We start from the raw sequence: 25,188 nt of genomic DNA on the forward strand, positions 1-25,188 counted from the left end.
TATTAATTTCGTTTTGGCATTTTGCGTCGATTCACTACAAGCGTTGATTAACTTTTAAAATTGTTGCCACCAAATATTATCACCCTGTATTATATTTAAAGAAATTAAATAATGAGGAATCTGTATAAATGTATGTATGTTTCTCGCACTGTGATAAAACAGCGGTACCTAGAGCGATCACATTTTGAATAACGTAATCCTCCTGCGACTATGGGCATCTGAAAGCCCAAATTTGAAATTTGGAATTTGTTTTATTATCGATTTCATATTTTGTTAAACTGTAACGAATTTTTGATTAACGAAGTCAAGGATTTCAAAGCGATAAATGGCAACGTTATGCAGAGAAAACACTTTTATCTTCAGTGCGCGAGACTCTGTATCGGAAATTCTAAAGATATGCTCATTTTAAAATTATTTTGCAATATTGCTCTTGAACTGAATTTTATGGTTTAAGTGCGAAGAACGTGATATTTAATAAATAAAGGTAGCACACAAAATGTTAAAAAAACGCCCCTATGGACGTAATTTAAATCTGAAAACTTTCAAATTTATTTGTTTTATTATTATTATTATTTTATTTTGAAATTAAATTATTATTCCCATAATCTTAATTTTCTGTGCTCATATTTTTTGCATTCTTATAAATTATATATTTAATAAGGTTGTGTTTTTTTGTTTCTTGTCGTGAAGCAGTTAAGCTACAGTCAACTTTTATCAATTTTAATTTTAAAAAAAGAAATCAGGATTATTTTAATAGTAATATAAGAAGTGTTCAAGACAGTGGATTTTTTCTTCCTTGTATGTAGTAAAGGAAGTACTGTAATAGCGAAAAATTTCGGATATCATATTTCAACGAAAATATCCATTTTGACCGCTATTGAATGCAATTTAACAATGTTTTTGCGTGACATCTGTACGTAAGAACAAAATAAAGAACTATTTCTCCCATGAAGGATTATAAAATCGATTTAAAATGGATTCAGAAGAGATACTTTCGTGACGTCTGTACGTACGTATGTATGTACATATCTCGAAAACGAATAGCCTTAGAATGTTGAAATTTTGTATACAGGACTACTATAACATGTAGTTGTTCACCTCCCTTTTTTGTTGTTACTCGGCTCGGTGAGCTCAGTTTTTTATATATGATAGCAAATTGTGCAATTTTTGCTTTAAAAGTGATTGAATTATGTTTCCCTTATGTGTTGGTTATGTTTTTTATGCTTTTAGTTAATCTACAATTGAAGACCTATCAACAATTTAAAAGTTGTTTAAATGCGACTAAGCCTAATAGAACAGCCATATTTGTTTACATTTGAAACTTAGCACACTAGTGAATTAGTCAGCTCCCGCACCTTGAGTATCTTTTTGAGGAGTGGCACCAAAAGTAAACTTTCAAAGTTGTGCACTAAAAAATTTGCATTCTTGCCCGCTGGCCGAATCACTTGTTTTTGAGTAGAAACTATAATTTTAATTGCAAAATTTTTTTAAATTGTATAACTGTGTTTGGTGTTTTATGTTTTTCTATATCTTTCAATTTTTAATGAAGATATTTTAGGTTTTTATGTATTTTTGCCTTGCCGCGAAGTGAAAACTGAATTGATTTAATGAGAAATATATCTGTAATGAAATTCGATGAAATACGTTTAAATGAAATGCAGCAAAAAATGTGTATAATTGAATAGGCCGTACAAGGAAGTTATTAATGTCCATATAATTTTTTTTAAGTCGTGGTTTTCTAATTAAGAAATATCACATACATTTAGATTGTAAAGCCTCAAAATTTCAATTCAAAGAAACAAGTTTCAATTTATTTTAATTAGATAAATAAATTGAAACTTGTTTCTTATAACGTTTTAATTTCTAAACTGCTGTGTGCTATACATGATAATAATTTACATGTTGTTCTTGCAGTTTTTTGTTTGCATATGGGATAGATATCATGAAAATGTTTTTTTTTTTTAAATTTTTTATTTATTTATTTATTTATTTTTTTAAATTGCTCATCTTCTAATTTCAGTGCAATGTTTACTTGCAAGCAATTTATTTACATTTATCAATGTTTTAAAATATTGTCCGATAGTTAAAATTGGGTTAGTTTTAACACATATTTTTATTACCGAAAACTAAAACTAAGTGGTGCAACAGCCCTAGTGGACCACGGCCTGCAGTGCTCTTGCTCTGCTTTTTTGACCTTTGAGCCCGAAGTGCATCAGCATATGTCCTGAGCAAGTGGCCAACTTGCCGCAGAACCCCCGGTGTTTAGTTACCAAGCGAAGGTGCTTCTCATTTTATCCACCCACTCAAGGGATGAAAGGCTGAGTCAACCTTGCCCAGCCCGGGGATCGAACTCCGTACCTGTGGTGTAGCTGCGCGACGCGCTAGCCACTATTACCGAAAACACTTATATATAGATGCTACATGTTAAATAAGTTTTCGGAAAGAGAGGATAGGCAGAAAAAGACTAAAAAGAAAGGTACAGTATTATAGGGAAAACTGTTCTCCATTTGATACGATACATTTGCTTTGAATGCATTAATTTGAATAAAAAATCAATAATGCTGTATATTTTATGTATGCAATGTATTTACAATAACCTGAGTATAGTGAAATCTATATCGTACAGTCTCTTATATCTGGCTATGAAACTTTCCTCTACTTTTAATTATTATACTTTGTAAAATATTTTTATCTTGTTTTTTTTTTCAATGACATAACAATTAGTTATGATCTCTAAATTGACAAAATAAATGCTAAATAATAAATAATAAAATTAAATAACAAATTCATTTTTGGAATTGGATTGTGATAAGAAGTACGCAGATTCAGAATGTCGGAAACGTTTAAACAACATATCTTGAAGTAGACTGGATGTAATCAGGTATATAATGGTTTAGTAAAATTTTCGCGAATTAGGTGAAAAGGAATAACTCATTCATCCTTATTATAACTGTCATACTTGCCAAATGTCTCATCTTTGAATGAGGAGGATCTAAAGTTGAAGCATGCTTTGTTGTAAAATGTGGGGCAACGATATATTACTGTACCGAGCACAGGAAATCAATATCATTGCATTGTTTTCATCTTTTCCCTTTCTCTTTACCTTTGAAGAACATCATAACCGACAGATATCAGATAAATAAAAATCTCTCCAGAATTCTTATCTATTTCATGGGGATAGTGACAGCAGTAATGGCACAAACAAAACGAATGGCTTTCCCTCCGTAGTACTTACTCAGCGAAGGGTGGAGATCTTCCTCCCCCCTACAGAGTAAATCTTTTCTGCCCCCTCTACACCCATACAAAAGGCGTATCCAGGTGACCACTAGTGCAATGACCACGCACAGTTGCACAACAGATCAATACTGTGAGCAGATGGACTTTGTAGCAGAAAGAGAGAAAGAAAGAGAGTGGACATGCTGACTCGGAAGTTTTGGGCCATTGGGGTATCAGGCACGAGTGGAATTTTCAAGGACCTTAAATGGAAGCAGCTGAGACTCATATTATTTTAACACTTCTCAATCGATAAGTTTTCCTTTTGGTTTTTAAGACATTTTTCAGACTGGATTTGTTTGTGGACGAGGATTATTCATTTGCTACAGTACTCTATGCATCATTTCTCAAAAAATGAAATCTGATTTAAAAGAAAGGATTTAGCCACATATTTAACAGAATCCTACAAAAATGTAATGCAGATTTTAAAAAGAAAAGTAATAACTCAGTTATTTCTTAAAAAAAATAATTTTAATTTAAGGAAGGTTTGAAAGAAAATCAGTGAGGACAGTATTTTTCGATCTGTGGCTCTAAAATGATTGCTAGAAACTCCGGATATAGTAGAATTAAAATGAATGGTGCTGAGAGTACTAGTAGAAATACTGAACACTATTTTGGGATATTTGAGGTTCGAATCCCGCGAACGGGCTGGCTGCATGGGCGTTTTCGTAGTTTTCCCCATGTGTAACGTGTATACGAGCCAATTTCCTTTAGAAAGTCCTCCACGAAGGCATCCCTCAGGCAGATAGCCCTCGCGTGCTTTACCATAATTAAATAGACCAAACCAACCATTTTGGGATACTTTTCTGTTATCGGTGCTGGCTTCAGAGATTATGTACGTATTGGTTTGGCTTGGTTTATTTAATTACGATAGCGCACTCGAGGGCTATCTGCCTAAGGAGAGGGATGCGTTCGTGGAGGATTTTCTAAGGAAAACTGGCTCGTATATATGTTACACTTTGGGAAAATCATGAAAAACCTATGCAGCCAGCCCGTTCATCGAAATTCGAACAACAGACCGAACTACCATGCATGTATGTACGTAAGTATGCATGCGTATGAATACACACACCCATGTAAACACATACATACACGCCTCTCTCTCAATATATATATACAGATGTATTTCTGAATACGGTATTGACAACAGTGAGCTGACGTTGATATGCTGCCCTTGATGGCGCAACTCCATGTGGTACTGGTGTTAGTTGCGTTTGGGAAGGTTGCGTATTACTTATTGCTCAAAGAACTGAAATATCTTTAATATAAACCTATGAGAAATTCTATTAATAATACATAATAATATTGAAGGCATAGAAACGATTATTAGTCCAAAGGGGCTTTGTCTCTGAAGGACTATTGTTTTCATTTTGCGGTTTTGCGTTGAATCACTATTAATGCCCGTTTCACTTTTCAAACTGTTGCCACAAAATGTTAGAGTCCTGCATTACATTTGAAGAAATTAAATAATGAAAAATCTGCATAAATGCATGTCTATTTCTCGCATTGTGATAAAACAACGGTACATAGAGCCATCGAATTTTGAATGGCATAATCCTCTTACGAATATGGGCATGTGGAAGACCCAAATTTGAAACTTGGAATTTGTTTTATTATTGATTTCATATTTTGTAAATCTTTAACGAATTTTCGATTAACAAACTCAAGGATTTCAAAGCGAGCAATGGCAACACTCTACGGGGGAAAAAAGAAACGTTTTTATCTCCAGCGCGCGGAACCGTGTATCGAAAATTCTAAAGATAGATTCTAAAGATAGGCTTATTTTAAAATTATTTTGTGACTTTGCTATTGAAAGGTAAATAAAGGTAACACACAAAATGTTAAAAGAACGCCCCTTTGGATGTAATTTAAATTCTGAAACTTTTCATATTTTTTGCTGCATTTCATTTTTGTAAGTTATGTCATTATGTGCTTATTATTGCCCTCATTATATGAGGATCTTGCTAGCGGCAAGAGCCTCTCTATTCGAGAGTTTAAAAGTATTCTGATGCCATGATTCCACCGTCTTCCATACTTTCAGGGTATCGTAAATGCTATTTTACTCACAAACGCCTGACTGCAGACTGCTTCCTTGGTCCGAATGCCTTTTTTATAAAAGTAATAAAAATATATATATTTAATATTATATATATAAAAGTGTTCCATTGGCCATCCCGATCCCTCCCGATCACTTGCCAGTTGAGCATTTACGAGACATGAATCGGCGCTAGTTTACCTACCTTCCTAGAACTGTAAGCTCACTTCATAGAAGCATGATGCAGGATACTACATGAAAAGAGTCGGACACTAACTAGTTCCAATTAGCTGGTCAAGAATGTGTTGTCAAAAATAGAATAACAGATTCTTTCTAATGCCTTGTATATGTTTCTTCTGTTAGGCAGTGCAATATGCATTATCACAGAGTATTTCGTGTTTAAGAGATTGCGGGTCTCCATCAGTATTTTTTAGTATGATATTTTATTCAATGGGAAAGTATTTAAACTTTCTAATTATTTAAATATTTTTTATTTTATTCTGAGAAGTAATTTAATCTTCACGTACATTTTATTAGTTAGAATTTGCAACAAATAATGTGAATTAATTTTCATAATTCCTCCGAATTCTTTGGATTTAATTTCTTTATTTGTTAGAATCTTTGGAGTCCTTTTCATTTCCAAAAAGAAATAAGACTTTTCCTGCAGCTTCCGATTTCAGCGTTTTTATACAGAGTTTATAAATTAATATCTAAAGCTTTGTTTCAGGTTAATTTAAATTCCATACATGAACCTGGGCTGGAATGTTTTGATAGCAACTATTTATTCTCTACTTCATCATACCATTTTGACTATGCACAAGATTCTTAGGGTCTTTCTTAAAAAACATTTCAGAAATCGTCGTAATTAATCTAAGCACGGTTTCTATATCTAGATCATTGATCTACTTCAAAATGAACAAGGACTTGATAAGTAATTTCGTTTTTTAATAAATACATCCCCTTGGTTTCATTTTTATTATTATGCCCCATTTTCGCTAATGGTTTCTTATTCAATTAAATAGCTATAATTTTATAGTGATTAAATAATAACTTAATTAAATGTAATATTATTCATGTAAATAATAAATTTTATTATTTAAATGAATAATAATACAATTATTCAATTATATAATAATGATTAATAATAAGCATCCAATTATGACAATAATTAATCAGTTAAATGTTTTTTATTGTTTTTTTTTATTTTTTAAACAAATGTTTCTGTCTGCAAAATTTTCACAATCACATTATTAAAAGTTTGATAGTAACTTCCAGGTAATTTAATGAAACTCAATTTAAGTAGATTATTAGTCGCTTCTAATGATAATCACAAAGTAGAATGAAACTAATTCAAATACTTTCCATAAATTTGTAAAAGTAATAAATAACTTCACATCATAAAATAATTATAGACGCGTTTTTGTTTCCCACAGAATGGAGATAATAGACAGCAAATTTAGAAATTTTAGTATTTACAATGGCAGCTTAAATACAGTGGGAACATAGTTGCATAAAATTCTCTTAAAAGAAAGAAAAATACATAAAAATTCCGAAGTAGAGCAGAAACATATAAACGCTGATGTATACGTTTCCACGAATCCCGCATTTTACTGTTCTTCGAACAGAAAAACCTGAAAGAATAGCGGCATTTCTTTCGGAAAGCGCACCCTTGAATGTGAATTTCAAATACGAAGTCTGAAACTTCATGTCTGAAGGAAAAGGCCAAGGAAGATACCACCTGAGAAATGCTTCAACGTCTGCTAGGAAAAAAAGGCGATCATCATTTCCTTCTGTTTTCATAGCGGTGAAAAAATGTTTGCTAAAATTTCCTTCTCGAACTCCTTTTTTTCCCTCGACAGAGGAAAGACATTTTTCTCTTATAAGCGATATTTTCAATGAAAAATTTGAGAACTGTTTATATGGAAGGCGCATAAAAGATGCTTATTTGGAAAGAGGTATTCCCTTCTCCTTGACATTTTAAACTGAAATGCGAGTATTCGGCTTCACAAATCAAGCTTTTGAAAGTTCTTGATATCATAGCAGTAATGCGCTTACAGGAATATGTATTTATTTTTTCCCCGAGTCAGGATAACTAATTAGAGTGTATCGATTGCATGGTTTAGGTGATGTGTTACTAAAGTACAGAAGTTGCAAGCAGTGTTTGAATACAATGTTTAATTGTGCGAACCTAATTTGGTGTGGAGTGAGGTATTTGGGATATAACAATTTCTCGAAGAATCTTGCTATTGATAATTTTAATTTTATTAAAATCGCTTTTGAGGAAATGATCTCATATCGAGCATATGAAGGGTAGAAGCGTCTCAGTATCGACCTGAAAAGAATTTTTTTTGCGCCCTTATTCAAAGCGCATTTTAATTCTGCTGATGTAACATACCTGTGGCTTTAATTTTTATATGTAAACTTGAGTTCTCGTTTCTCAGTTTCGTAATATTAAGAATTACAATGATATTTGGAAATTCAGTTTTAGTTTCTGCGGTAAATAGTATCTTTTCTATATTGTTATTATTATTTACGTGTTACGCTCTAAAGCACCACACGGAAGAAATGGATGCCTTCGTGTAGAACTTTCTAAGGAAAACTGGCTAATATTTACACGTTGCACATGGGGAAAACCACAAAAACGCCCAAGCAGCCAGCCCGTTAGCGGGGTTCGAACCTCGAACCGAACTACTAGTGTTCAGGGACTTTGCCATTCGGCCACTGGTGGGCCTTATCTTTCTATTAACGTAACTTTAATACCTTCCCAAACTATAACACGTACAGAAAGGAGGGAAGAGAAGAATTAAAGGTGAAGAGTAAGGAGAATAAGGAGGATTAAACGCGTTACAGAAAGAATAAAGACGAGAAAATTTTCTTTTTAAATTTAAGTACAATCATTTATATCTTTCTTTCTAAGATAATTTACTATTTCACTTCCATGACAGAACCATATAATTTTAATCTGGATCGAGTTAAGTGCCCTTTACTTCCTCACCTCGCAGTTTAGTATTACATAAAGCATGGTTTGTTTGTGAGAGTTTAATGATTATTTTTTCCGGTTGGGCGCCACTTAATTGTTGTCATCAACGGATGTAAAATAAAACGTTTTCTTGCATAAAATAAGAGAAAAAAATTCATTATCTAATCCTTAATAATGTGCTGATCTTTTCACGGAAAAAAGGAAAACGAACGTTTATTGAAACCCATGTAGCAGAAAATCTCGAAACAGAAATGTGAAAAATTAATATTAAAAGAAAGGTGATTATTAAATTTCGCTAATGCAAATAACTAAGCAAAAGAAATACCTATTCCTTGGTAAGTGAACAAAAATTCTGCAATAATTATACCAAACACTTTTCAATAATAATAAAAAAATTTGATGTGGACACCACATGACTTGTGCATTTTTGCTGCATTTCATTTAAACGTTTTTCCTCGAATTTTATTACAAATAAATTTCTCATTCAATTAATTCAGTTCTCACTTCGCATCAAGGCAAATATACATAAAATCTCAAACATCATTAAAAACTGAAAAATGTAGAAAAATACAAAACACCAAATACAGTTTAAACAGTTAAAAATTTTGCAATTAATATGGGAGTTTCTACGCAAAAACAAGCAATTCGGCCAGCATGCGAGAAGGTAGATTTTTCGGTGAAAACTGAAAGTTTACTTTTGGTCTCACTCGGCAAAAAGACACTGAAGGTGAAGAAATTGACTTGATGCACTATTTTGAAGTTTCAAATGCAAACATACATGGCTGCGCCATTACGCTTAGTCGTACCTAAAAAAATCTTAAATTGTTGATAATTCTATAACTATTGCATGCAGATTAACTAAAGGCATAAAAACCTGAACTGGAACTTAAGATAAACATAATTCAATCCCTTTTAAAGGGGGGGAAAGCAGAATTTAGCAACATATAAGGGAAAAAAAATAAAAATAAAAACGAACTCAGCGAGCCGAGTAACAGAGTGGGTTAAAGTCTTCTAACATATATGCATCTTTAGTCTTCCAGTCTTTTAACACACACACACAGATATATATATATATATATATATATATATATATTAAATGGTTTTGGTACTTTGATTATACTTTTGGTGTGGTTGATTGCAACCAGAAAGGAAGGTGCACAACTACATGTTATAGCAGTCCCATATACAAAATGTCAACCTTCTGAGGCTTCGTTTTTGAGCTATGTGAGATACATACATACGTACGTACATATGACACAAAAAGTCTCTTTTGAATCCATTTTAAAACCATTCTTTAATCCGTTTTGGGAAAGCGAGATCTTTATTCTGTCCATACATAGAGATGCCACGCGAAAACATCTTTTAGATGGATTCGAGAGCAGTCAAAATGGATATTTTCGTTGAAATATGAAACCCGAATTTTTTTGCGGTTACAATACTTCTTTTACTTCATACAAGGAAGTAAGAGAAATTGACAAATAAAGTAATTCCCATTTCTAAGTTTAAGGGAAAAACAAACAGCTAATATAGAAAACGCTTCTTCAGGGAAAAAGGTACTCATTAATTATAAACCATATTTAATGAAAATGCAATTATGAAAGTAAGTTATTGCACTCACTTTTTCTATCTATTAAGGAAGGCTCATGGTTTCAGCAAAATCAGGTTTAATTCAAACACTAAGGTATCTATGAGGCATTTATGGGAGATCTCATTCAATCTGAAGAAATTTATAACTATCTGGTTTGCTACATTTAAACGCGGTGGTCTGATTTGTATATTTGGCTGCTTTTGACATTCATTTAATAAAAAAGAAAACATTATTTTATGAAACTGCTAGATTATCGGAATTTATGCTAATATTAACAATTATTATTTGATCAAAATCTTAATTCGCATTGATCGCGATATATTACTTAAGCAAATTTAAGAATACTAACTATTTTTATATCAAATTGCTTGAAGAACACACCAGTTGTTTTAAAGTATATAAATTTTATGAGCTTTAATTTTATCTAGTAACAGTTAATCAGTCGAAAACCTCTAACGGTAGTGAATCGAATTATTGAATGTCTGAAAGTAACTACAGAATCATGGAAAGGTATAAATAAACCTTTATATTTAAACGGAACGCAGAACATAAATGCACGTTCTTGCGCTGACAATATCAATCATAGCTCGTTGTAGTTCAACTAAAGTAACAGTGAATTCAAGTTAAAACGTGGCCTATTAGTCAGAGACTACACAATTTACATATATCAAATTCAAATTTAACTCTACTGGAGTATCAAATTTAAATGTAGGCAGCGATATAACACAAACTAGAATAATTGCAACTTATCAGAGCTGGCAGGAACTAAACTTAATTTACACGCGTAGGCCAGAAACATGACTTTTCTTACAATCCAAAAAACTAAGTTTAAATAATATCTAACTCATTTACATTCTGGTGAAGAAACGGAAAGGGGAAGTTATAGTAAAGGCTGAAATTAAAATCATTGGTTAATTCAAATAATAACTTTATAACTCTTTCAGCTGTTTAATTCTTTGCCTAATGTTTTTTTTCCTCCTTCTTGCTTGTTTTGGTTTTGCTGGACAAAGCTAACCTTACCAACGCATATAATCGATTTCTAAATGGTGTTTTAAAATTAAAATCTGTAATTGCAGCAGTTATTGAAAAAAGATTCAGTCCGATAAACTCTGTTACACAGTTCACTTTATAAAAATATTCAACTTGATAATTTTTCTGATTTTAAATAATAAGTCACCTATTTCAGTAGTTACTTGAGTGGAACTGATTTTAAAATAATTTGTGTAAGAGAAAGATATTCTACACCGAAGAAAATGCTTCTAATTTTGCTTTTAATTTCTCAACGCGTAAACACAGAAATTAAAAATAGTTAAAATGAAGTTGTGAATAATTACTTCGTAATTACTTAGTGATATTCTAAAGATCAGGTTCCTGGTTGTGTAGGACAAATGAATTTGTTAATGAAACAGTGTGCGGGAGCTAGCAGTGTTTGTTCTATTATGAAAACATGGGACGAAAAACAAACTCTCCTTCACTGCTACATTTTCTTTATAAGATGACAATGGAATATACCGTATAAATAAATTTAAAAAAATCTGAAAGCTTTCAGATTCTATATTAAGCCCAAAGAGGCCTTTTTGTAACGTTTTGTGTGTTATCTTTATTTATTAAATGTCATGTTCTTAAGAAATAAAATCCAATTCAACAGCAGTATCATAGAATAATTTCAAAAGAGCATATCTTGAGAATTTCCGAAACACACTCTCGCGCGCTGGAGATAAAAGTGTTTTGTTTTCCCCCGTACAATGTTGCCATAGCTCGCTTTGAAATCGTCGAGTTTGTTAATTAAAAATTCGTCTACAAAATAGGAAATAGATAATAAAACAAATTCCAAATTCCAGATTTGGGGTTCCAAATGCTCATATTCGAGTGGAGGACTGCGATGTTCAAAATTTGATGTGTCTAGGTACCGTTGGTTTTTCACAGTGCGAGAAATACACATACATTCATGCAGATTCTTCGTTATTTTATTTCTTTAAAATAATGAAAGGCTTTAATATTTGATGGCAACAATTTGAAAAGTGAAACGTCGTTTATAGTGAACCAACGCAAAATGCCAAAACGAAATTAATAGACCTTCAGGCGAAATTGCCCTTGTGGGCTTAAAAAAAGAGTATTTTAACTGTAATTTAATTTGCATATAACGGTTAGGTATGCCCGAATATCAATAATGTACATTTATCTTAAATGTAATGGAAATATTTTTTATGAAAATATTAAAAATGACGTTTTAGCTGCTTAAGATATAATATGCTCTTTCTGTTTTACAAACTATCTAGATTTAATTGAATTTAAAATTTAGTGACAAAAGACTGCGTCGAACGTGTCATGCACTTGCATGAGAAAAGACCCATGTAATTGACTTAGTTAATTTTTATTTAATTGCAGAAAACATGCCAACATGCCAGAAAGAAAAGTACTCAGAATATAATATCAGCTTCCGAGGTAACTGCTTCAAACAGATAACAAACAATTACAAACAGATGCTGAAACGTAGATTACAACATACATGTCTACACTACATAAAGTCAAACCATTTCTTCTGTTCTCTAATGTCACACGGATGGCTTTTCAATGGAAAAAGCTTTCGAACTTTCTTTCGCGAATTCTATCTTATTTTCTTTGGAAGAATAAAACTGTCGGAAAGATATCCTCGACGGCTGGCGGGTTCTCTGCTATATCTGGTAACGCATCTCTTACGCCTGCCTTGAAAAACGACATGAACGAGAGCAGGAAATGGAGAATAAACTACAAAATTGGACGAACACACGTCTCTTACAGGGCTTCTTATGAACAGAAAATAAATTGGAGAGGCTGTGGAAATGGGGAGAGGAGGAAGCAAAGAAGTATTCCTCCTCTATCGCCCCAGTTGTAAGCCCTTGCTCTTAGGAATATTCTCTTTTCTTACCCAATACTTTTTTCGGCTGCAGGTAAGGCTTCTTGTTTCTTTCCGGAACAGGTTGCAACGGGGAAGACTTAAGATCTTCAGCAGCTTTGCGTACATAATTGAAGCTATGCTGTGCCACATTGAGAGTGAGTAGTATACAAGGCACGTACCTAGTTATACGCTACAAGCCTTATATTTGCTTCACGTTTGGAAAATATCGACTTAAAGTAAGTTCTGGAGAAAGGTATTTGAGAAAGTTTTGTTATTTGGTTTCCTTCTTGAATTTATATTTATTTACTTCATAGCGCTCGCAATCGATAAATCCACTGAAAAGTAAAGGTAAAACTGGACACAAGTACGACTGAATCTTCGCATACTGAATATTAGGTAAGTAGCTGTAAAACATTTATGACAATATTATGTAATACATTTTAAACAATATTAGGTAAGTAGTATAGTTTAAAAATAAATAATTTTCAGAAAAATAATGAAAAAAATTAAAAATATCGATAAATTTTGCAACGTATTTATGCATTAAAACTCCCGATTATTCTGAACAAGAATGTACTTCAAATAAAAACTCGGTAGTATTTTTCCCAGATTTTAAATCCGATTGATTATTAAATTTTCCTACCGTGTATTGCTTTTGTACAGTCCAATATTGTTTTACAAAAAGCAACATTATTTACATATATAAACGATAACGTCCTCAGAATAAAGTTTTGATTAATTTTTGATTGAGAGCTTACCTCTTGTGCATTCTTTTTGAGAGTTCAGTTTTTGAGAGTCTATTAGCAGTATGATATTTCAATTTTTTTTTATAATTTTTTTCCTAATACATATAATTACCGTTTTTGCCGGCGTATAAGACGAACTTTTTTTCTTTGAAAATAACTCTGAAAAACGGGCTGCGTTTTATGCGTCAATACTCAGTTTTTGATTACATTCATTTCTGGAAATTTCCTCTATTCTGAGTTACGCGATATTTTTTAATTGTTTCCTTGCGAAATGTGGTATATTACAGTTACGTAGAGTTCAGTGAATGTACTTGTGCACGACGTTGAAATTTCTACTGTTCAGTTTTCGTAAATTTGTTGGGCAGTTATGGCTCAAAAACAACGTCAACATTGTTACAACATAGCATACAAACTACATGTAATTGCTTATGGTAAAGAACATAGAAAGAGGGCTGCAGAGAGGCACTTCGGGCCACTCCCAACTGAGAAAATGATAAGAACTTGGTGGAATCAGGAAGATGACCTAAAACAAACAACTCATAGATTGGGTATTTGCAGAAAGTATTACTTTGTATTTGTATTCAAAATACTGCTTTATATTCAAAATAGTGTAAATTCATTATAATGATCAGTAATAAAATTTTATCCTTCAAAAAAGTGTATAAAAAAGGGTGTACCTCTTATACGCCGGCAGATACGGTAATTTTCTGTAATATTGTGTCTTTTTGTTATTTAAGATGGTCATCAATACATTTTTAAAGGTCTTAGCAAATTGAAGTCTTACTAAATTTTAATAAATCTTGTTTCTGTTTTTTAACAGTGTTGGTGTAAATTTCTGCGCCATTCTCTCATGCTATCGTACAAAATCAGTAAGTTTCTCATGCTTCACGCTTCACTACGCACGTATGAAAACTTCAAGAGACATTTTAATGAATTTTATTTAAGAATTTAGACAGAAATCCATTAGTATGGTATCAGCAGACAGTCGTTCGCAGTGAAAATGAAAATTGGCGGGAGGTAATTCTGTCACTAAAGTGCTGTTGTAATATATGTCTGACGCATCTCCTTACATGTGCGAGGGTGTCATCGTGCATCCACATGATACCAAACATTGCATTTAGCAGCTGCAATTCTGAAGTGGCATAATTTGTCTACACTGCTATATAATGAGCATTTGTGACAGTACACAACTGTAAACACTTGGGGGAATCTTTCAAAGAAATATGAGCCGAGAAAGAAGATGCTTGTAATGTAGTCACTCTGATACACAGTTGCTTTGGCTTCTTGTTAGGACCAAGATGATATATCACATAACTTTTGTCCCGTACATTGTTTTGAATTCACACTTCAAATTATCGAAAAACGCTCTTTCTCAGACCATAAATTACTTCGAGAGAAAAGATATTTTCATGGTGATAAACGATTAGCCATTCCCTCGCAATGTCTAAACATACTATTCCTAATTCACTCGCAGGATGTGGAAGCACAGGAAATATCCTGAAACATGTAAAATAAGGATCGTAGAATTTTACGCGTTCTTAGAGCATCGAGATTGCGAGATGCATATTGAGTAGTTGCATGCTGATTTTTACACACGATTTTATGCATTTCCGGCTACAAGTTCGACCGGAATATATAGTCGTTTGGCTCGAGTTTTAGTCCACATTCATCCGAGTGGCAATTTATGTTCGTAATACGTTATTGAAGTCCATTCCTATGAATAGTGATGACTGAGGAAACTTGAGTAAATCGGAAGAACATGGCAATAATGAGGTGAACTAGGTAAATATCATTATCTGAATTGTCCACAGGCCACAAATGTATTCATTAATTTCTTTCCATGAATTTTTACGAACGTCTTTCATTAATTTTCTATATTGTTTAAAATAGTGAAAAAAGAAAATTAGAAACATATTAATACTACTTGACTTAGAAGGAGGAAATAATTCGGATAACTGAAGTTTTAAAATAACTGAAATTCCGAAAAACACAGAGGCTGTTCGTACATTGTTTAGACGATTTTGCTTTGATCTTCCGCTTGGAATTTTTTTTAGCTGCAAATATATTTTTTAAAGCATAAATTATCGTCTGCTGCTTGACAGTTTTGTATTGATGCAAAACGTCGCTTTTAAAGAAGCAATGGATGGAAGGCTATGTTTGTTTTATTTCCGAAGAAAATTATTCGTATCTAGTTATTAAAAAACGTTGTGGAAGCCATGTGTTTTTAATATCTAAAGCTACCATAGGTAATGTTGTCAACAACAAAGGAGAAAAAGTCAAAATTTAGCTTCAAGTGGAAAACTTATTCCACATACGTATCCAAGGGAAAAAACGGGCGCTTTTCGAATGTTGCAAAAGTAAGATCTTTAATGTTAAAAGAAAAATCCGCCAAGTCAAGAGGATAGTTGCAAAGTTATTAAAATGCTCAGTGTTAACTGTAAACAAAGTGATTAACGCTCATTTGAATCTTATAAAAAGGCGAAAAAACGTAAAAACCATAATGTATACCGAACGCAGAACGCGCTGCAGAATTCTTTATGAGAAACGCTTATCTGGACAAAAATGGAAAAATGTTGTCATATTAGACGAATCTTGGTGTACTTAAATGATTGAAATAAAAATAGATCCATTTATTGTTATCAAAGAGGAGAAAAAAATCTTAAATCATAATTCAAGAAATCTAAAGTAAGTTTTTCAAAGGGATTTATGACAGTTGCTGGTTTTTCATATAAAGGCAAATTTAAAATAAAGAGAGTGGATAAAAATGTTAAAATCAACTCCACATATTATCGAAAACATATTTTATACCCAATTTTGAAATATGAAATATCTCCCCAATAAATACAGTGTGATCAATCAGTAGAACTGCATCAGTATAAAGCAAGAAGCGACGCATCAAAACCTACTGTTAATTTCTTGGAAAAAAATGGAATAAGAAAAGGGCATCAAGGCCTTCACTCATATCCCTACTAAATATCCTGTTTCTATCACCAATGAAGTTTTGCCGTTTTGGATTTTTACAAAGCGGGTTGTCCAAACGTTGATCTAGAGCTTGGAAAGCTGTTTGAGAGCAATGGGATAAAACATACCCTCTCCCCCTACTACAAAAAGCTTTATTAACTGATAAATTGCGGTGTAAAAACATAGTGAAGAATAAGAGTTATACAATAGAACATTTAAAAAATAAAACTTTTAGGTAAAATATTGCTGTATTTACAGTGAAAATCGTCTAAAAATGTGCGAACAGCCTCAGCAGAAGTCTGCTACATATACTATTAATACCAATCTGGGAGGTTTAACAGAACATCTATGAAGGAAATTTCACAACATAATATTTTTTTAATATAATTATGTTTCTATTTTAACATTATGAATGCATGTTCACAGCACAATAAAATTTCAGATAATTATATCTGAAAATATTTTTTAAAAATATTATTTTAGTTCATTTTATAATTATTCTGATATGATTTACTTTAACTTTTAAATAACTTCATGAATCATGCGATCAAAAAGAGTTATTTACGGCTTAATTATTATCTTCAGATTTAATACTGTTGAAGAATATTCTTTAAGAAGTGGAGGTTGGCAGAATTATGCCCTCAACGAGAAGAAAAAAACACTATCTCGAGATCTTTGGATCTATTTTTTTTTCAAGGAACGTTTTAGATAAGTTTTTAAATTCACTCAGAACAGAAGCCACTTTAAGTGCAAAAACATGCCTATAAAATGAACACGGAACCTTTTAATATGAAAATCACGAAATCATAATTTATTCTCTACACTGCTTCAAAGAAGGTCGCATCATTTTAAATAAATACAAAAGTTAAAAAAATCTAAAACATTTTCCTGACAGCATAAAACAGCATCTGGCGGCTGACTTCGGAAAACAAGAGAATTGCTATTTGCATATTAGAAATTTCGCGTGTGAGACCATCATAAAGCCACACGTCGGAAAGCATTTCGAAGGCACGTAAACGGTTTTTCAGAGCATTTACTTCCGTTTTTCAAGGTATTCCCCTTGGGCAATGTTCTAAGTCGCAGTGCTGATTAGTTTGTATAATCCACTTTAATAGAGTTTTGAAGAGTTTACTTAAATTAAACAAAGGCTTAACGCTTTTCAGAAACTAGTTAGAGGCATTTGCTTAAGCGGCGTTGGGAAGGAAAATATCGCTTGTAGCGACCTCTGTGCGTTAAGTAGACAAACATTTACTTAACAGATACAGAACAGTTTAGAGGTATTGTCAGATCAAGAGTATAGATAGTTAAAATGCTCCTAGGACTTTTCTGCATTACATAGAGTGCATGTAGCCATTACAGATAGATGACGAAATACTTTTTAAGATAATGCAGATTGATTTATTTTTCAATTAATCAGATATTGTATTATCTGTGATGATATCAATGCATACTTATTTTATTAAATGCTAAGAAATAAGTTTTGATGATATCACAATTTGTAGTTTAATTTGCTTGTTTTTCAGTAATAATGGTGTACAATATTATGCTTTAATTAACTTGCATTTGATATCAAATAAGCTTAGTCTGCACAACAAGTTTCTCTCAATGTTAGCAACGCCTGCATACGTGGCAGTGATGATTCACCCAAATGTTTCTTTCCCAAATACCTCTCCCCTTGCCCCGTGTTGTACATATGTGGTGCACGGGGAGTCTGTATGTTCTCAAAGGAAAAAAAAAAATTCCTCTCCCCATCAACGGGTAAGAATTCGATCTTCTTCTAATGGTTCTCTCTCCCTGTCTGATACCTCTTCGCCCAAATCATTTCTAAATACTCCCAACTAAGCAGTCTACCTCTGGTAGCACCTTTTTGAAAATTTCCAAATGGGTGAACTACCGGTGTTTTGGCATTTATATTTTCGAAATTATATTGTATGAGAATATGCAAATTTTTACAAAGCAAGCATTTCTAAGATATTATGGCTTTAAACTTAGGCAGATAAGAAGAAGTTTTTCCCATTATGATTAATTTTTAAATTTTAAATATACTTTAAGTATTCGCTTAGTAAAAAGAATTTATTTTTCCCTATTAAGTGACTAAATCGCTATATAAAAAATTAAGGTAGCACTGCATCAATTAAATAGCTTATTTTTTCCAAAAACGTACCTAAAATACCCCTTTCACGAAACGTGATTCTGCATTATTCGTGCCTCACGCTATAAAGAGAAAAGACGCTAATAAAAATTAGTCTCTTGTTATTAACAAACATAAGCATTATTTTATGTATGGGGAAGTTTAATTTACGGGAGCAATAATTTATTATATTTCTTTAACCACTCACTAAAAAGAGCAGGCGTTTTGTTATTATTATCTTATAAATAATATATTTGTGATTATAATTATTAATATCTTATATCTGTATAAAATTATGTATAATAAGTAAATAAATAAATACACAAATTAAGATTAAAAAGGTACTAAAATATAGTTCTAAATTTCTGTAAACATTTATATTCATAAAACCATGGATTATACCATCTTAAATGACATTGTTGTTTTGTGTATTGTTTTATTTATTTATTTGTTTGTTTGTTGCTTTTAGCATAATAGTTTAGGTTTTGTTTGCAATTCAAATTCGGGTCACATGTTTTGTATATAAATATTCGTTCTTTCAGAGCTGTAGATCTTTCAATTCTGAGTATAATAGAGTTTAAATTGTTAAAATAACAGAAGGAGAACGTGAAATGTGGGCAAATACGCTCATAATAATCCTTAGCGACAATTTTTGTCTTCATGTTGGCAACTTCTGTCGATCTCTTGCCAACTCTGCGACTTACTGGAAGATTTAGGAAAACATATTTTGCAGCCCTACGATCGATTTTCCCAGAAGTTTCCAAAAGCTAGCGCGGCATCATATAAATAGGCTTCCAGAGCCAAGAATCAGTTTTAATCAGTTGTGAGAATAACGATTCAAAGCGAATCAGCTGAATTACGTTTAGAATTTACTCTGTGAGTGATTTTTTAATTTATGATATTTCTCGTTCTCTAAGAATGAATGGCTCAATACCCACGTTCTACTTAAGCTATTTTTAGATATTTATGTTCCTCTATGTCGTTAATTTTTAATAATAAATTGTCAATCTTTTCCTGCAAGAAAAGTTTTAATAATATTAATCTAGCATACGCGCCTATAGTCTGTGAATAATAAGGAAATGTTTGCAAATTAATGGGGACACGCCATCATTTGAGATAATTCAATGGAATTTGGAGACTCCTTGACTCCACCATTTCACAGTTATAAGTCGGAAGCTATAAATGGCGAACAAAATACGATTTGCAAGGAATTCTTTCGTTTTGCAGCGTTTGCCGTTGAATTCCTCCCTTCTTTTGAGATTTGTCCATTTTGGATGATACCTGTCATAAAACATCCGCCTCCATGATAGATAATGGTCCAGAGATATTAAGGCAAAGTTCTGAGATTTAATATTAATATAACTCATTTTTTTCATTGTTGATACGATAGACCTCAAAATCTCTGCTAAACGAAAAGCCTCAAGAGGAAAGAATAGAGAGTATGATTTGGCCTACATGCTGTCCTGTCACTAAACGACGAGTTTCAGGAGTAGAGAATAGCGAGTATGATGTGTCCAATATGCTGTCTTGACCTAAATATATTTAGCTGAATATGCAGATACCGAATACTCTTTTTCCTGAATCTAACACTGGTTTCATTAAAAATAGTCTAGATACCTCACCGTCTCATTCTCTTAGTCATCACTTCATTGCTTTCTAACTTTATTGATTCCATGTACAACAAGTGTAATATCGTCTTTGAGATATAAAGAGACCAGAGACCATAACTGAGTTGCATATTCTCCGTCAAAAATCAATTTTTATCATGTAAAATTTCCCATTGTTGTGCAGCATAATGCATCATGTTCATTAAGGTATGTAATTATATGTAGTATTATGTAATAACATAATAATACAACATCGTCATACGTTATCATCCTTATAATATCTTTTATTGATATCTTACATTTTAAACTGATATTTTTTCCATAATAAAGGAATCACATAAAATCTAAGTAATTAACAATTAAAGAGTTATACTGTCATAAAACATCCGCCTCCATAAAACATCATACTGTATATGACAATTATATTTTATGATGTGCTGAATATTAGCAATTATAGTCGATTTGTTACATTTACAAGTAGGAATCACATAAAATCTAAGTAATTAACAATTAAAGAGTTATACTGTATATGACAATTATATTTTATGACGTGCTGAATATTAGCAATTATAGTTGATTTGTTACATTTACAACTGAGAATAATAATTTTTATGCGAGAGTTTTTTAAGGCTCAAAGATTATTACAAGGATTTTCTTTAAGACAGATGGTTATTTACAGATGGTAGGGTAACTGTCTAGAATACACTTAAGCATCTGAATAAAACTAACTTTGTTACAGTAAAATATATGATGAATAAATGTTTTATTCTCTCAAGAATAGAGTTTTTGACGCGATACATCCAAGTAAAAGTATGAAATGAGAATTTTCGCAACGTAATTCCATGTAGTGCAGTTAAAAACTAAAAAAAAGGAAAATGTACTAAAATTTGTCATGGTAAGAGTGAAATGCCTGACAAAAACACAAACGCTATCAAAATCATTCTAAAAAGAAATTCATTAATTAAATCACAGGCGATTTGAGCTTAATTAATCTTCCGTGAATTATAGAGAAGATAAAAAGAATGCTTGTGAAATAAAATGAACTGTTAGATGTCTGAAGCGAGATCGCTGTTTTTCTGCTGAATATCACACTAATTATGTTTATCTATGCCAAAGAAAAAGTGAAAATACTGATCATTATCAATTTAATTATTTATTGCCGTAAAAATATTCAAACATTTTAGAACGAAAAAAGAATTTGATATTTTCGGTGAGACTTTAATACGACCCAGGATGGTTTTAGATATAGCAAAAATAGTAGTATATACATGTTTTAATAAACGCATATTATGTAAATATTTTAGTTAATGGCGTGAAAATTGATTTCAGAAAGTTTCAAAAGCTAATATTAAGGAAAAATGGAAAAGTGAAATTACTTTGTATACATTTTTAGACAAAGATGGATAACAGATCAAAATGCGTGATACTGAATTATTGTTCTATACATCGAAAGTAATTATTAGTAACATTATATGCTAAAAAATAATATAAACTTAAACTAATCTAAAAACTAAAACACGGTTAAATTGCAGTAAATGTAGTAGGACTAACGTAAAAGCGTAAAAGGAAAATATTTTATAAACGTTTCTGGAAAGCTGAAGTTTGATACATCGAATTAAAAAAGTACAGAAATATCCAAAAATAAAATAATTCATGATACATCACTGTATAAGAGAAAACAAAAAATTCAAAAAATAAAACGTGGTGTTACATTTCTGGTAATATTTTTTCTGGCTACGAATTAATATAACAGAACAGTCATCGTATATGTGAACTACATAATGAACAGTTTCCGATTATTAAAAGTTAAATTTAAGCCAACACATTTCTACAATTTTGATTACGAAGCAGATAATTCCTCATTCATGTAGCCCAACTATTATATTGCTAAGAATCAAGCACGTGATGCAAACGGGACCAAAACTTACATAGAAAACAAACTAAAAAAATTCAGCAACAAAATATATCACAAAAGAAATAAATAGACCAATTAAGGACAGTGAAATAATCTACAATGTAATTCAAAATTATATATCAGCTACACTGCTTTTTAAATTTGATTTATGGTTTAAACATTTAAATGATTCTGAATGGGGTTGCATTTCTTCTCACAAAAGAATGAAAGTGTGAAACAATCGAAAATAAGATAACAAGGAAAATAAAAGTACCTGTGATAATTAACAAACACGGTAACTGAATAGTCTTCAGAATTCTGCATTTATTTTTTCCTTATTTTTTAACGAAAGCTTACATTGAATTCTTTGCAAAAAAATATCTAAACTATTGAAAAGGAGTTCAAGATGTTAGGAATATTTCAGAGTACTCTGTAGACATGCATACCTTTTATTTGTAATATATCCGTTCCAAACGTTTATTCTAATATTTATAAATAAAGAAAATAAATGAATTTGAGTTCAGCAATTGATGTTCACATTAGCAGACAACGCAAATGCCGCCTTTTTACATATAAAGCATGACATTTTCAATACTATTGAACGCATAATAATCGCTATCGCACTACCAATAATTCAACGGGTCACTTGAAGGTCGGATTCAAAAACTATAAACCACATACTTATTTTATGAGAAAATAATAAGAAATGGGAATAAGTACGGATTTAATTATAGTTTTGCTGATAAAATTACCTAAAGCGTGCGAAACAGCAACTGATAAACAAGTTACGGTTGCCATGAATAATATTATCCGTAACTGAAGCTCATAACACTTTGAGAAAGGTGTTGGACTTTCTCTAAGTACAGATGGGAGCATAATTAGGCGTTAAAAAGCGTACGCATGCTTTGAATAATGATCACACTTCACTTAAGTATTTCCTTAATTATTACCGCTCACCTACTAGAAACTCATAAATGGCCATTAAAGTATGCAGGTCCGGATGTAACCGCATGAAACATGGAGTTAGCGGTTAAATAGGGAGTGTCAAAAGTTTTGACGGTTAAGGTCTAGCATAATTTAAATCTTGCTTTTTGAAGCTCATATAATTGATATTTAATGTTATATTTTTATCTTTGGGTGCATTTAACTACATTTTTTTCTCATTAGATGTCTGTAAATAAAAATTAAAATAAATTCAATTTTCCTTTTGAGTTTATTTCTGTGGCAATCAAAGCTCATAGAAATTCTAACGGAGATTTTTCATGTTTGTCTAGACGTTATCAGGTGTTAAAAGTGCAGTCAGATTTCAAACTAAAGTTTTGATTAAACTTTAGTTTAAATGGCTGAAAAAATTGGCTTGAGAAATAAAAAATTAAAGCAATAAGTAAGTATGGTGTGAATGAATTTTCCTCTGTAAATATTCAATATTCATATTCAGCCATTTCTTATTAATTATTGAAGTTATTAAATTGCTAATACACGGAAATATAGGAAAAGTACTTTTTGTTTTAGAATCAATTTACTTTTTCCCTAAAAGAAGGAAAGCAATATTAGTTTCTCCTCTTTAAGGTAAAATATTGGTAAAGAGCAAAAAATTATTTTCTCAAAATAGTTTGGAGCTACTGGCTTTATTTCCTTCAATATTGATTTTACTCATATAGTTTCCATTGGAAAGCTTATTAAAACATAATGCAGGTCTTTATGAAAAACATATTCGGCATTGAAAATTAAAATGTAATAAATTCATGCTGAATCTAAAGTTCAGTTTTTTTGTTTTAAAAAAAAGGGCTTATATTCTCGATGTAGTTAATCGTTCTGTCAATCAAAGATATATTTTATTTTTACGACACCATATTAGGATGAAGATTTTTAATTTGCCAAAGCACATCACCAAATATCCAGTTCAGATATTTCTTTTAATTTCTTTATTGTTTAATTAATAACTTAATTCCTTTGCTGTTTTAAGCAAATTTCGCTGCCTTATTACATTAAAATTTTAACAAGAATTTAATCAAGAATTTCTGGTATACTGCTGAATATTACTGTTAACTAATAAAATGAATTAGTAATATAATGAGGAAATTATTCTTAGAAATAAGGCGTTCTTTAGCTATTAAAACAAAATGTTTGTTTGCTATGGTGTTATGCGAGGAAATTACTTCATTTGTTTACTTTCCATTTATGAGCACTTCGATATTCTTATTTCCACAAGCTCCATAATGTATTTCTTATTTTCACGTCGGACTTTCCGAGGATCATAAGAATTATTACCTACGAGATTATGGAGAAAATTTAATTTTTTTACAGCCTATTAACGAAATTTATGTATAAACCTAGACCATATACATTTGTCTTCTAAAAAAGTTTCAAATTTCCTTACTTCGAATTTTTTTATCGGTTCATGTCGTAAGAATAATTTTCAATATAATGCAATTAACAATAACACATTTATTTTGGTTTCACTAATTATTGAGGGAAATAATGAACTTCAGAGATTTTTTAAAAAAGTTACTTTCAAATAGGGGAGTATGAACTCAAATCGTTAAAATTAAGCGTAACTTGATTGTTACTTGCTCTGCTTTGTTCGAGTGGCGGGGCACATCATGCGAGTCATAAGATGTAGGAACAATACTTCATGGAGGTAGGTGTACTTTGTTAGTATGTTCTGCTCAGCAGTTTTTTCATTCGTTTCACAGTATTCCTTGTTCTGCTCGAACGAGCAGTTTTTTCATTCTGATGTTTCATAGTATACCTAATTTCATTTTAGTTAGAAGAAATTTTTCTAGGCTGTGTCCAAAAATTAGAGGTCGAAGAAAAACAAAGAATTTTAAGAGCTGAGTGCCGATAGTTAAGCTATAGCTTTTATTCACGCACCCGCGTATGGGATTGTCAAAGAAATGAAGGTTCTGACACTATTTTGAAAATAAACATTCAACTTTAAGAAGTATTCTGGCGAATTTAAAATTCACGAAATAATTGCCTCCTGATTCATTCTCTAGCAACTCAACGAGATATGTTGTACTTACAAGTACTTTATCACTTTTCCTACTCATATTATCGCTTGAGAGGAGAAAAATACACTGGGGAAGGCTTAA

General features: G+C 31.7%; 2 protein-coding genes across 3 annotated transcripts in view; one reads left to right on the forward strand and one right to left on the reverse strand.

Annotated features, from left to right (window-relative positions):
• Positions 1–25,188, reverse strand: part of LOC118191029 (SAM and SH3 domain-containing protein 1-like) — an 810,623-nt gene that overhangs the window by 44,432 nt on the left and 741,003 nt on the right. The gene's annotated exons all lie outside the window — the stretch shown is intronic.
• The window catches only part of LOC146999103 (uncharacterized), a 101,181-nt gene continuing 88,714 nt past the window's right edge, over positions 12,722–25,188 (forward strand). For both annotated transcript variants that reach the window (XR_015040767.1, XR_015040768.1), the window contains exons 1-2: positions 12,722–12,990; positions 13,069–13,150. The gene's annotated coding sequence lies outside the window, so the exon portion shown is untranslated. The remainder of the gene's footprint in view (positions 12,991–13,068; positions 13,151–25,188) is intronic.

The sequence above is a fragment of the Stegodyphus dumicola genome, chromosome 1, assembly GCF_044657685.1.
Source record: "Stegodyphus dumicola isolate Sdum_Otavi_A_Nest chromosome 1, ASM4465768v1".
NCBI classification, from domain to species: domain Eukaryota; kingdom Metazoa; phylum Arthropoda; class Arachnida; order Araneae; family Eresidae; genus Stegodyphus; species Stegodyphus dumicola.